Below are 13916 nucleotides of genomic sequence, written 5' to 3'. Positions count from 1 at the left end.
AAACCATAACTAATATTATAAAAAAAAATAAAAAATGTTAAAAAAAATTTAAATTATAATTTTTGGATATAAACTAATGTGTTTTTTTTTTTTACTAAAAACATAGCTGAATACATTCTGGCCAAGATTTATGAAGAAAAATTATTTATTTGCAAAATTTTATAAGAAAACCCTTTTTTTCAAAATGTTTGGACTTTTTCATTAATATAGCAATAAAATAAAAATCCGTGGTGAATAAATACCACCAAAATAAAGTTTTATCTGTCTCAAAAAATGCTAAAAAATTCATATGGGTACAGTGTTGCATGACCGCGCAATTGTCATTCAAATTGTGATAGCACTGAAAGCTGAAAATTGGCCTGGACAGGAAGGGGGTGAAAGTGTTTGGACTTGAACTAGTTAATGAAGCTTGGCAAACACCCTGTGTGTGTGTTGATTTTCTATTTGTTATTAAGGGGCCCAGTAGAATCCCAGCTCAGGAGTACCCCCACTCAGCAGATCCCCAGCTCATTAGTACCCCTGTTTAGCAGATTCCCAGCTCATTGGTACCCTTGTTCAGCAGATCCCCAGCTTATTAGATCCTTGTTCAGCAGATCGATCCCCAGCTGCTCCTCGCAGCACCTTCCTGCTGCTCCATGCAGCCCACAAGATGTGACGTCTGCACCAGACACTTCTAAAATATATAAAAATGAACTGGAAGTGAGTGTTGATGCCTTCTTTCCAATTTGCTTGTGTGTTTCCCAGTGCATCCTGGGATATCTTATAACTGCAATACCTCCAAAACAAAACAAAACTAATTGAGAATAAAAGCCCCTCAAAAACAGCAGGTGCTGTTAGCGACCTATGTCATAGACCTCTATGGAGGCTTTGGAGCTGCTTTGAAGCACCACAAAAAGCAACATAGGGTATAATTTTTAAAATAAAGTAAACGCAACGTGTGAACAGAACTTCAAGCTTAACTTATTTTAATGACGGGTGCTTTGGTTGGCATTCAGAGTGCTTTGTCCAATGCCATATTTTGAAGCAAGTGTATGCAAGCCCTAAATGCATCGTTTTTAATGCTCAGTGTGCATGAGGCCCTAATACCAGCTAAACGGTATTTTGGGAGTAAAAACCCAGGTTACTATATTATCTGGAAGTATTGAGTTTTACAATAAAACAGGGTGAGATTTGCTGCTACACCATAGTTTAGGTTGGCAGATTGTGAGGACTCGACTCGTGTACAACCAGCCTGTTGGAAAAGGTTCTCTCGATCAGCACTGCCGGCTGTATTCTGATGGCGGGGAATTGTATTCTGATGGTGGGGATTGTCAGAATAAAATAGCACAGTGGGATGGATTCCCCCTTGCACATTATTATTACACAGTATTTATATAGTATTTATATAGCGCCAACAGTTTGCTCAGTGCTGTACATTACAATGGGAGACAATACATGAGACAGTACAGTAACAATACAATAAAATACACGAGGGGTTCGAGGGCCCTGCTCCTTGGAGCTTACAGTCTAGGAGGGAGGGGATAGTGGTACAGGAGGAAATAGCTGTGGGGGATGGAGTGCTGGGGAGAGTGGAGGAGATCAGCAGTTAGGTGAGGGCGGGGTAGGCTTCTCTGAAGAGATGGGTATTCAGGGTGCGCCTAAAGGTGAGGAGGGTAGGTGACAGTCTGATGGGTTGGGGTAGTGAGTTTCAGAGGATGGGGGAAGCCCTGGAGAAGTCCAGGAGACAGGCATGGGAGGAGGAGACCAGGGAACTGGAGTCTAGGAGGTCTTGTGAGAAGCGGAGAGTGCGTTTTGGGTGGTAGATGGATATCAGGTCGGTGATGTAGTTTGGGGCAGTGTTATGAACAGCTTTGTACTTCAATGTTAGTATTTTTAATTCAATGCGTTGGGCAATCGGAAGCCAGTGGAGGGATTGGCAGAGGGGGGTGGCGGATATGGAGTGGTTGGTAAGGTGGATGAGTCTGGCCGCAGAATTCAGGATAGACTGAAGCGGGGATAGCCTGTGTTGGGGTAGGCCAGCGAGGAGGGAGTTACAGAAGTCAAGTCATGATATGATAAGGGAGTGAATGAGTTGCTTTGTAGTTTCTGGACATAAAGTGTGTGGTTGGGGGAAACAAGTCATTTTCTTTGATTCAACCCACTGGTTGAAAGAAAAAAAATTACTCATGAATGACCAACCTTAGCAGACACATCTCTGCTTTTATCACCCCAGTGCTAGACACATCCATGGTTGCGTTTGTATCATACCAATGTTATCTAATTTAAAGAAGAACTGAAGTTTTAAATTTGATTAAACTACCTGTACTAAGCATGTCAAGCAAATGAAGCCATAGATTGAAATATGATTATCATGGACCAGATTGCCCTGGTTGATCGTGATGACATCTTGTTTTGTTCTATGTCACTCTGTCCTCAGACAATATCAGAGTGCCAAGCTTCTGTTTTCAACAATTTGAAGTAAGTGTCTCAAGAGGTATTTAAAAAGAAACAAGCGCTTACAGTAAACCACAGGGAATGAGGAAAAAGCTAGAGCAAGAAAGGTTTATAGAAAAGAAGTGTTTTGGGAAGTTTGTTTAATCTCAGGGGAAGAACAGATCATTTCTAGCAGATATACTCCTGTACTCCTGTGTGTCTGGCACATCTGGGGACATGTACTTATAAGTGAATCATTACATTACAACATCATTGCAGAAGAAATTGGTATTTTTGTCTACACTATATGGCCAAAAATATATGGTCACTCTTCCAAATGACTGAGTTCAGGTGTTTTTTAGTGAAGGGCACTGTTAATGCTGCAGTATATGATACAAAGACATGCAGACAGAGCAATACCAAAGCTGAAGGATAGGTGATTTTTTTTATTTTAGTTACACATAGTTATAGTGAAAAGAAAAACTAAAAATCCTCCTGCACTGATACAGAAATACCCTAACCAATAACGGTCAACACCCAATGATAATACCAATCAAAAAATAAAAATGAAAATAAATGGTGCAGCGCTAACTACAAAAGTGAATAAAAATGAATAAAAATAAATAAAAATAAATGTGTATCCATATAATAATAGAGTGCTAATGAATCAAAAAACCAAAAATATGCATATAGCAATAAAGTGCTAATAAAAACGATGATAACACAAAAGTGGACAATACTAGTGTACGGGTCACCTTAGTGACCTAAAAATAGTGATGAACACACAAAATATATAATGAACTAAACTGGTGTTAAGTGTCCTTGGTAATAATCAAAAAACCTTTTGAAGCAAGTACTAATAAGTCCATAAAGTAGCAAGTGCTGATAAAACGTGATAAAAAACCATGCAATGTGTTAAATGTGAACACTTCATGCAGTTATAGTGACTTCCATCATCAAATTATGTGGAAGCAAAAATCCGGTTTTCTATTTTCCCCTTTCATGTGATTGGGTATAATTTGCAAAATGAATCTTTACCACATTCGCTAAGCTCTTCAGAAAATTCTCTTGCAAAGTGCAACTTTCCATGCGAAATGAACAGCCTATTTGACTTTAGTAAATAAACCCAATAGTGTTTGACTAACAAAGGGTTCCAGAGGGACTGGACAAGGAAAATAGATAACCCTTTGAAAGGAAAACTGTTCCGTTGGTACAAGATGTCCTTTATTGCATGCCCCCACCCATTTATTGCAGTCCACCTGGAGAAATGTAAAATCATTATAAACAGCACAAATAATAAAAACAAATAAAAGTAGAATGAACAAATAGCCCCACTCCAAAAAACATGTGAAATTATGAACAATATATAAAGTGTCAAAATTAAAAAAAAAATCTGAAAAAACAAAAAATATATATAATTAAAAAACAAAAAAAGTCTTTGTTCAAAAGAAGTGTGCTTCCACCATGAACCAGTGCTCCAACCAACATATACCGCACTCACCAGATTCTGGTGAAGTAAACGCCTTTTAGGTATTTTAGGGATCCTAGACCGTTCTTTTCAGCCTCCAGAACTCCACTCCACCACATGAGACCTTTAATCCACCTTCTAATACCTCCAAACTTCTCCTCCCAGACAGGCTCCAAATAGTGTAGGAGAAATAAAAACACATATAGTGTAATACTGCAACACCCAACATGCAATATTGTCAAAACACCAGGCCACTCACATTAGATAGAATAAAAACCAGCATGTTTTATTGCCTCCAAAAGGCTTTCACAACTCTCATTGCATCCAGGACAGCATCAGAAATCCCCTGGATTACCTGGAGAAATACCTGGAGAAATACTTCTGTCCCAGTTCCAGAAATCTGCCCAGTATGAAGCCGCACAGCCTTTCTTCCAAAAACATTCAGGTCCTTTTCATTTTGCACATGTGCACTGTGGGTGGCCCCATTAATGTCCATGGCAAGCTGTACCAACCTCCAGTGGTCCTGCAGAGTACAGCTCTTCCTAAATGAATGAATGGACAGGGACACCAGGCAAGACCATATAGTGAAGTTTGGTGGAACAGGGACAGAGGTAAGTATTGAACCAGTTGGGGTGCACACAGACTTCTAGGGGGCATGCCTCAAAGAACAACTTTTATATACAGTTATCTTCTAAGGTAATAAAAAGTGTAGTTAACCATTACATTTGAAGCACAATTCATTGTTAGAAGGTGATGATTGGGTTATTACTAGGTGCAAGGAAATAATTGTACCAATATTAAGTCATTTTCAAAAAGATTGGTAGAATTTTTTTAAGCATCTGCTACATCTTAAAATATGTACAAAGATACATATAAAGAGTCACTTTTACAACTCAGTTGGTTATACTGTTCAATTTTCACAAGTGTGAATAGGTGAAAACAGGGGAGGGCTGACCATTTAGGCGCTCGGGCACTGCCCAAGGGCCAGGGGTCAGTAGGGGGCCCCATGACATGCCCCTGGTATCTTTCATAGGCTTTTTTGGGTGTGGTTTGAGTGTGGGCAAGGACACAGGGGCCCCATAATTTCCTATTGCCCGGGGGCCCCATGAGTTGTCAGTCTGCCCCTGGGTGTAAATCACTTGAGTGTGGGAATTTATTTTTTGTCTAGTGCTTGTAGTTTTCATGTATATGTTACTAAAAAAAAAGGAAATGTGGATCATATACTGTATATTCCTAGAGAGTATCATAATAGATGTAATTGGCCATTGTGTTATAGCATTGTACTGAACATTATATACATTAATGGCTACTTTTGGGGGGGGGGGGTATTGTAAAGTAGATAGCAGATCTGGGCATTGTTTCTAAATGTAAACACCAGGGTACTGACTAACTTATACATTTTCAGCAGCTTACATGTGATTGGCAATTGTGTATCTCCCTAAATAATAAAGAAATGGGCATCAGATAGGAGATTCCACACTGTATGTATTGCTAGGTAAAAATCGTCTGTAAAGATGCATATTACTAGATTTGAATATGATGTATGTCACTAGAAAAGAGCGCATTAACCATTGCATACTATACTTATGTACATTCTAATAATGTACAGTAAGGCCACTAGGCATTTTATTTATCACAACATACTAGAACACTTGCCATTGCATATATATATACTGCACTACCAGAAACCAGGATATTAGTAACATGTAGGCAGATGTGCAAAATATGTTGTACAAAATAACTAAATTTTGCAGTGGTAAGTACTACCATATTATATAAAAAGGCTTTTCACTGATCAGGATCCTGATATAATAACTTCTTTACTGGAGTTGAGTGGGAATTTTGGGATTGCTCCAATCCCACAATAGCCCAGGTGGTAGATGATAACATTTGTAGTTCCAAATTGAGAGATTCTCATTTCTATTACGTGGTACTGGAAACCAAAATAGGGTACATATTGTTAGGCACAAGTCAAATGAAAATGTAAATTATACTTTAAACAAGGGAAACGGGTATTGTAAAGATTGGTAGATACAGTTGCAATAAAAAGTATGTGAACCCCTTGGGATTACGTGGAGTTTTGCATGAATTGGGCATAAAATGTGCTCTGAACGTCATCTAAGTCACAACAATAGAAGAACACAGTCTGCTGAACATAATACTACACAAACATTAGATGTTGCCATGGTTTAATTGCACATAACATGTAAACAGTCACAGTGCAGGGAGGAAAAAGTATGTGAGGCCCTAGCTTAATGACCTCTCCCAGAGCTAATTGGAGCCAGGAGTGAGCCAACCTTGACTCCAATCAGTGTGATGATATTGGATGTGTTGCTGACAGCTGTCCTGCCCTTAAAAAACACACACCTGTTTTGGGTTTACTGGTTTCAAGAAGCACTGTCTGATGTGAACCATGCCTCGCAGAAAAGAGCTCTCAGAAGACCTACGATCAAGAATTGTTGACTTGCATGAAGCTGGAAAAAGTTACAAAAGTATCTCCAAAAGCCTTGATGTTCATGTGTCCATGGAAAGACAGACTGTCTACAAATGGAGAAAGTTTAGCACTGTTGCTACTCTCCCTAGGCGTGGTCGTCCTGTAAAAATGACTGCAAGAGCACAGCGCAGAATGCTGCATGAGGTAAAGACGAATCCCAGAGTGTCAGCTAAAGACCTACAGAAATCTCTGGCACATGCTAACATTTTTGTTGACACATCTACAATAAGGAAAACATTAAACAAGAATGGAGTACATGGGAGGACACCACGGAGGAAGCCATTGCTGTCCAAAAAAAATATTGCAGCACGTTTGAAGTTTGCAAAAGATCACCTGGATGTTCCACAGCACTACTAGCAAAATATAATGTGGACAGATGAAACCAAGATTGAGTTGTTTGGGAAGAACACACAACACTATGTGTGGAGAAAAAAAGGCACAGCACACCAACATCAAAACCTCATCCCCGCTGTAAAACATGGTGGAGGGAGCATCATGGTTTGGGGCTGCTTTGCTGCCTCAGGGCCTGGACGGATTGTTGTCATTGATGGGAAAATGAATTCCAGAGTTTATCAAGACATTTTGCAGGAAAACATACTACCATCTGTCCACCAGCTGAAGCTTCGCAGAGGATGGGTGATGCAACAGGACAATGACCCAAAGCATACAAGTAATTCAACAAAACAATGGCTGCAACAGCACAGAATACGCCTTCTGGAGTGGCCCAGTCAGAGTCCTGACCTCAACCCGATTGAAATGCTGTGGCATGACCTTCAGAGAGCAATTCACACCAGACATCCCAAGAATATTGCTACACTGAAACAGTTTTGTGAAGAGGAGTGGTCCAAAATTACTCCAGATCGTTGTGCAGGTCTGATCTGCAACTACAGGAAACATTTGGTTGAGGTTATTGCTGCCAAAGGAGGGTCAACCAGTTATTAAGTCCAAAGGTTCACATACTTTTTCCTCCTTGCACTGTAAATGTTTACATGTTATGTGCAATTAAACCATGGCAACATCTAATGTTTGTGTAGTATTATGTTCAGCAGACTGTGTTCTTCTATTGTTGTGACTTAGATGACGTTCAGAGCACATTTTATGCCCAATTCATGCAAAACTCCACGTAATCCCAAGGGGTTCACATACTTTTTCTTGCAACTGTAACTGGGAAATGGGCATTGAATGTGTTACTATAGACCCAAAAAATTGCATGTCTCTTCTGCAATAAAGAGCCTGCCTGTTCACATTTTTAAATTTTTTGCATTGAGTTCAGCTTTAATCATAGGAACTCTTCAATTGAGATCTTAGTGAAGTAAAATGCATTAGGTGAATTAGCCTTATACAGGACAATATTTATTTTAAGTTCACTCTGGGCTTTAAGAAGGAGGGTGTCTTTTTTTTGTTTGTTGGGATATTGTGCAAAAAATGCATTAAGTGAACTAACCTTGTACTGGACTAAATTTATTTTAAGTTCATGTTGGGCTTTAAGAAGGAGGGTGGCTTTTTTTTTGTTTGTTGGGATATTGTGCATGGATCACAGACTGTCTGGAGCAAGCACCCATCAGTCGGTGGAGCAGGGCACAGAGAGCCTGGAGTGGAGTGATTGGGGTTGTCTGCAGTTAGTGAAACTCTGCTTTATCTTTCAGATGTTCCCATAGAAACTATTAAATTGCTATATATCTTTATCAAAATTTGTTTTTCAGGATTCTAAATCTGTATCATTCTATCCAAACCTAAAAGCCTTTTGATATACCTTAAAGAACAATAGCTGGTATGGCATGTGTTTCATGGGGACATTGGTCCAGCGTGGACCAATGCAGTTATACATATACCATACCTGTGGGATTGTTGTAGAAACTGAAAAGGCATATCTACTCCAGTGATCATCACTAGCTTTGGAGTTACAGCTGCCCTGCTGCATTGTGAACACAGGAGGTTGGCCACACAGCATGGGTGCCATTCAGAGATCACTTTGCATTTTCTCTATGCATGCAAAACATTCCGCTCTCCTCCTCCTCTGATCAGAGAATGCTTTGGGGTCATGATGTCACACTCTTCATCTCCTCGAATCAGAGAATAATTGGCATTTGTAGCACTAACCCCCGTAAGGGCTACTGGAAATGGACAGGTTCTCCCACAATAGTACAGAGGGTTGCCAGTCACGCAAGCACAGTCCCATGCACATCAACAATTCAGGCTTACTCTAGAAGTTGTCTTTTCAGTATTTATTGCTGAAGACCCTTAAGACGAGAGGATATATGGATCACAGAATACTCAAAAATGATCAGTAACAATGATAAGAGGACACATTTCTCTGCCAATCTTTCAATTACAGCTTTCTGGAGGTAGCAGAGAGTGTCCAGTATATCTAGAACCCTACAGCAGTCCGTAAAACCATTTCTGGTATTTAGTTTCCTCCTGGCTCTTGCACAACTACTGGTCTCCAGCAAGGTCTCACAGCATCCTAGAAGCTGTATGCCACCCAGTATCCGCAGGTAGATCCTCAGTGAAGGAGATAACAAGGTACTTCTACAAACCACGACATTAGTGCAGTGCTCTCCAGCAAATCTAATCCTCTGGCAATGTTCTCAAGGCCCTCAGTCCAACAGCTGCTGCAGTCTAGACTGCAGATTCTTGTCTTAGTGGAGCTGCCTCCAGGGGAAGCAGACCAAAGAGATCCATAACCCTCCCTTGAGGGAAAAGAAAACTCTGCTCAGGCCTTCTGCACATTTATTACCTCGCTATTCACCTTCTGGATGCTTTCTTCCAGGGATTGGCTCAAGCATGATAAATATTCAACTGATCATCTGAATCTCCCAGCCCCATGCTCTGGAAATGTCATTTCAGGTGGGAATAATCAAACTCTCAGCTCAGGTAACCTTGAACAGACCAACATTGGAGGTTTATAGTGCCTGCCCTGTGCTTTCTGGAGTCTGTGGGTAGCACGTGGCGTTGAGTGTGGAGGTGTTGGAGCGGTTTTTGCATTGAGTTTTGGAGCCATTTTTGAAATTTTTAATCATGTTCCTGTACAGTATTTATGCCTTTAAAGTGCACTTTATAAAGAATTTTGAACAGATAAAAGACTTTTTTTTTTCTTTTTTTTCTGACCCTGGGATGGATTAATGGGTTTTCAATGCATTCCTATGGGAAACCGCATTTCGGTTTACAAATGTTTCACAATATGAAACGTCCCGGAGAATGTATTAAAATTGTAAACCGAGGTACGCCTGTATGTGCATTATTACATTGGTCCAAGCTGGACCAATATAACTATATAAAGAATACCATGCCTGGAATTCATTTTTAAGCAAGTCAAAAAAGTTATAGTATATTCATCTGAGCATGATCCAAACTTTCTTCCCTATGTTAATAAAAATATATTTTGACAGTTTATAATTTACATGGATATGCTTTTTATAAATGCTAATTAAAAGCTTCAAGCAAATGGGTCATACTTTATAGCACAAGTACTGTTAGCTAGCTTGACACATTGTCGCTATTACTAGAATGCCTGGTGTCAAGCAAGTGAATGTAATGCTGTGCCTGCACACATCAGACTGTCACTCAGGGAGGTAATTTTAGATAACACATGTCTGGCTGCCGCTCTTGTGTCATTTGGATCTGTTACAGAGAACACAGTTAAGCTTGTGTCCTGCTGCATCTTTTTCTTCTGAAAATACACCAGGAGAACACAGGCACATCCTTCCATATTGTGTGAGCACTGAGCAGGAAAACCAGAGCTGAGTTAAAATTCCAAGAATAAGGCAATACAATTCAGAACAGCAACTTCAACACACATCTCAGTAGAATCTCTGGAATTCCAAGATACTTAAGAGTTAGGAAATGGCATTCTTAAAGCCCAGCATCCATTGCCAAATGTGCCCTGTGTGAAACAAATGGGCAAGTGCTTGACTCAAACGTGATTGTCGATTGTGATCACAATTCAAGTTTAAATTTTAAATCAAGGTACTGACACAAGTCTATAGGTTCCTGGAGACCAGAGCTGCCAAGATATGTATCTAAATCATCACTAACAGAGGCTTTAACCAGACCACTAAAAAAAAAAAATATATATATATATATATACAGTCATGGCCGAAATTGTTGGCACCCTTGATATTTCTCCAGGAAATCATGTATTTCTCACGAAACGTATTGCATTAACACATGTTTTGCTATACACATGTTTATTCCCTTTGTGTGTATTGGGACAAAACAAAAAAAGGGAGGAAAGAAAGCAAATTCGACATAATGTCACACAAACCTCCAAAAATGGGCTGGACAAAAGTATTGGCACCCTTTCACAACTGCGGATAAATAAGAATGTTACAAGCATGTGATGCTCCTGTAAACTCACCTGGGGCAAGTAACAGGTGTGGGCAATATAGAAATCACACCTGAAAGCAGATAAAAAGGAGAGACGTTCACTTAACCTTTGCATTGTGTGTCTGTCTGTGCCACACTAAGCATGGACAACAGAAAGAGGAGACGAGAACTGTCTGAGGACCTGAGAACCAAAATTGTGGCAAAATATCAACAATCTCAAGGTTACAAGTCCATCTCCAGAGAACTAGATTTGCCTTTGTCCACAGTGCGCAACATTATCAAGAAGTTTGCAACCCATGGCACTGTAGCTAATCTCCCTGGTCGTGGACGGATGAGGAAAATTGATGAAAGATTGCAACGCAGAATAGTCCGGATGGTGGATAAGCAGCCCCAAACATGTTCCAAAGACATTCAAGCTGTCCTGCAGGCTCAGGGAGCATCAGTGTCAGCGCGAACTATCCGTCGACATTTAAATGAAATGAAACGCTATGGCAGGAGACCCAGGAGGACCCCACTGCTGACACAGAGACATAAAAAAGCAAGACTACAGTTTGCCAAAATGTACTTGAGTAAGCCAAAAGCCTTCTGGGAAAACGTCTTGTGGACAGATGAGACCAAGATAGAGCTTTTCGGTAAAGCACATCATTCTACTGTTTACCGAAAACGGAATGAGGCCTACAAAGAACAAAACACAGTACCTACGGTAAAATATGGTGGAGGTTCAATGATGTTTTGGGGTTGTTTTGCTGCCTCTGGCACTGGGTGCCTTGACTGTGTGCAAGGCATCATGAAATCTGAGGATTACCAAAGGATTTTGGGTCGCACTGTAGGGCCCAGTGTCAGAAAGCTGGGTTTGCGTCCAAGATCCTGGGTCTTCCAGCAGGACAATGACCCCAAACATACGTCAAAAAGCACTCAGAAATGGATGGCAAAGAAGCGCTGGAGAGTTCTGAAGTGGCCAGCAATGAGCCCAGATCTAAATCCCATTGAACACCTGTGGAGAGATCTTAAAATTGCTGTTGGGAAAAGGTGTCCTTCCAATAAGAGAGACCTGGAGCTGTTTGCAAAGGAAGAGTGGTCCAAAATTCCGGGTGAGAGGTGTCAGAAGCTTATTGATGGTTATAGGAAGCGACTGATTTCAGTTATGTTTTCCAAAGGGTGTGCAACCAAATATTAAGTTAAGGGTGCCAATACTTTTGTCCAGCCCATTTTTGGGGTTTTGTGTGACATTATGTCATATTTGCTTTTCTGCCTCTGTTTTATATTTGTTCCAATACATACAAAGGGAATAAACATGTGTATAGCAAAACATGTGTTAATGCAATACCTTTTTTGTGTGAAATACTTGATTTTCAGGAAAAATATCAAGGGTGCCAACAATTTCGGCCATGACTGTATATATATATATATATATATATATATATATGCACTCATTGGCCACTTTTTTAAGTACACCTGTTCAAATGCTTGGTGTTACAAATTGCTAATCAGCCAATCACATGGCAGCAACTCATAGCATTTAGGCATGTAGACATGGTGAAGGCAACTTGCTCAAGTTCATATTGAGCATCAGAATAGGTAAGAAAGGGGATTTAAATTTAAGTGACTTTGAACTTGGCAAGGTTTTTGGTGCCAGAAGGGCTGGTTTGAGTATTTAAAAAACTGCTGATCTGCTGGGATTTACAGAGAATAATATGAAAAAGAGAAAATATCCCGTGAGCAGCAGTTGTGTGGACAATGCCTTGTTGACATCAGAAGAGAATGGGCAGACTGGTTCAAGACGATAGAAAAGCAGTAACTCGTGTCAATATGGATGAAAATCACTGAGGAATGTTTCCAACACCTTGTTGAATCTATGCCACGAAGAAATAAGGCAGTTCTGAAGGCAAAAGGGGGTCAAACCCGGTACTAGCAATGTGCACCTAGTAAAGTGGACAGTAAGTATATATATATACTGTATGTATATATATATACATACAGTATATATATATATACAGTCATGGCCGAAATTGTTGGCACCCTTGATATTTTTCCTGAAAATCAAGTATTTCACACAAAAAAGGTATTGCATTAACACATGTTTTGCTATACACATGTTTATTCCCTTTGTATGTATTGGAACAAATATAAAACAGAGGCAGAAAAGCAAATATGACATAATGTCACACAAAACCCCAAAAATGGGCTGGACAAAAGTATTGGCACCCTTAACTTAATATTTGGTTGCACACCCTTTGGAAAACATAACTGAAATCAGTCGCTTCCTATAACCATCAATAAGCTTCTGACACCTCTCACCCGGAATTTTGGACCACTCTTCCTTTGCAAACAGCTCCAGGTCTCTCTTATTGGAAGGACACCTTTTCCCAACAGCAATTTTAAGATCTCTCCACAGGTGTTCAATGGGATTTAGATCTGGGCTCATTGCTGGCCACTTCAGAACTCTCCAGCGCTTCTTTGCCATCCATTTCTGAGTGCTTTTTGACGTATGTTTGGGGTCATTGTCCTGCTGGAAGACCCAGGATCTTGGACGCAAACCCAGCTTTCTGACACTGGGCCCTACAGTGCAACCCAAAATCCTTTGGTAATCCTCAGATTTCATGATGCCTTGCACACAGTCAAGGCACCCAGTGCCAGAGGCAGCAAAACAACCCCAAAACATCATTGAACCTCCACCATATTTTACCGTAGGTACTGTGTTTTGTTCTTTGTAGGCCTCATTCCGTTTTCGGTAAACAGTAGAATGATGTGCTTTACCGAAAAGCTCTATCTTGGTCTCATCTGTCCACAAGACGTTTTCCCAGAAGGCTTTTGGCTTACTCAAGTACATTTTGGCAAACTGTAGTCTTGCTTTTTTATGTCTCTGTGTCAGCAGTGGGGTCCTCCTGGGTCTCCTGCCATAGCGTTTCATTTCATTTAAATGTCGACGGATAGTTCGCGCTGACACTGATGCTCCCTGAGCCTGCAGGACAGCTTGAATGTCTTTGGAACATGTTTGGGGCTGCTTATCCACCATCCGGACTATTCTGCGTTGCAATCTTTCATCAATTTTCCTCATCCGTCCACGACCAGGGAGATTAGCTACAGTGCCATGGGTTGCAAACTTCTTGATAATGTTGCGCACTGTGGACAAAGGCAAATCTAGTTCTCTGGAGATGGACTTGTAACCTTGAGATTGTTGATATTTTGCCACAATTTTGGTTCTCAGGTCCTCAG

General features: G+C 40.4%; 1 protein-coding gene across 4 annotated transcripts in view; it reads left to right on the top strand.

Moving 5' to 3' along the window:
- PHACTR1 (phosphatase and actin regulator 1) overlaps positions 1 to 13916 on the top strand; it is a 445132-nt gene that overhangs the window by 155470 nt on the left and 275746 nt on the right. The window lies entirely within an intron of this gene.

Source organism: Staurois parvus, unplaced genomic scaffold (genome assembly GCF_062004578.1).
Source record: "Staurois parvus isolate SC_StPar_1 unplaced genomic scaffold, SC_StPar_1.0 ptg000287l, whole genome shotgun sequence".
Classification (NCBI taxonomy): domain Eukaryota; kingdom Metazoa; phylum Chordata; class Amphibia; order Anura; family Ranidae; genus Staurois; species Staurois parvus.
This window is presented reverse-complemented; position numbering and strand designations above follow the sequence as displayed.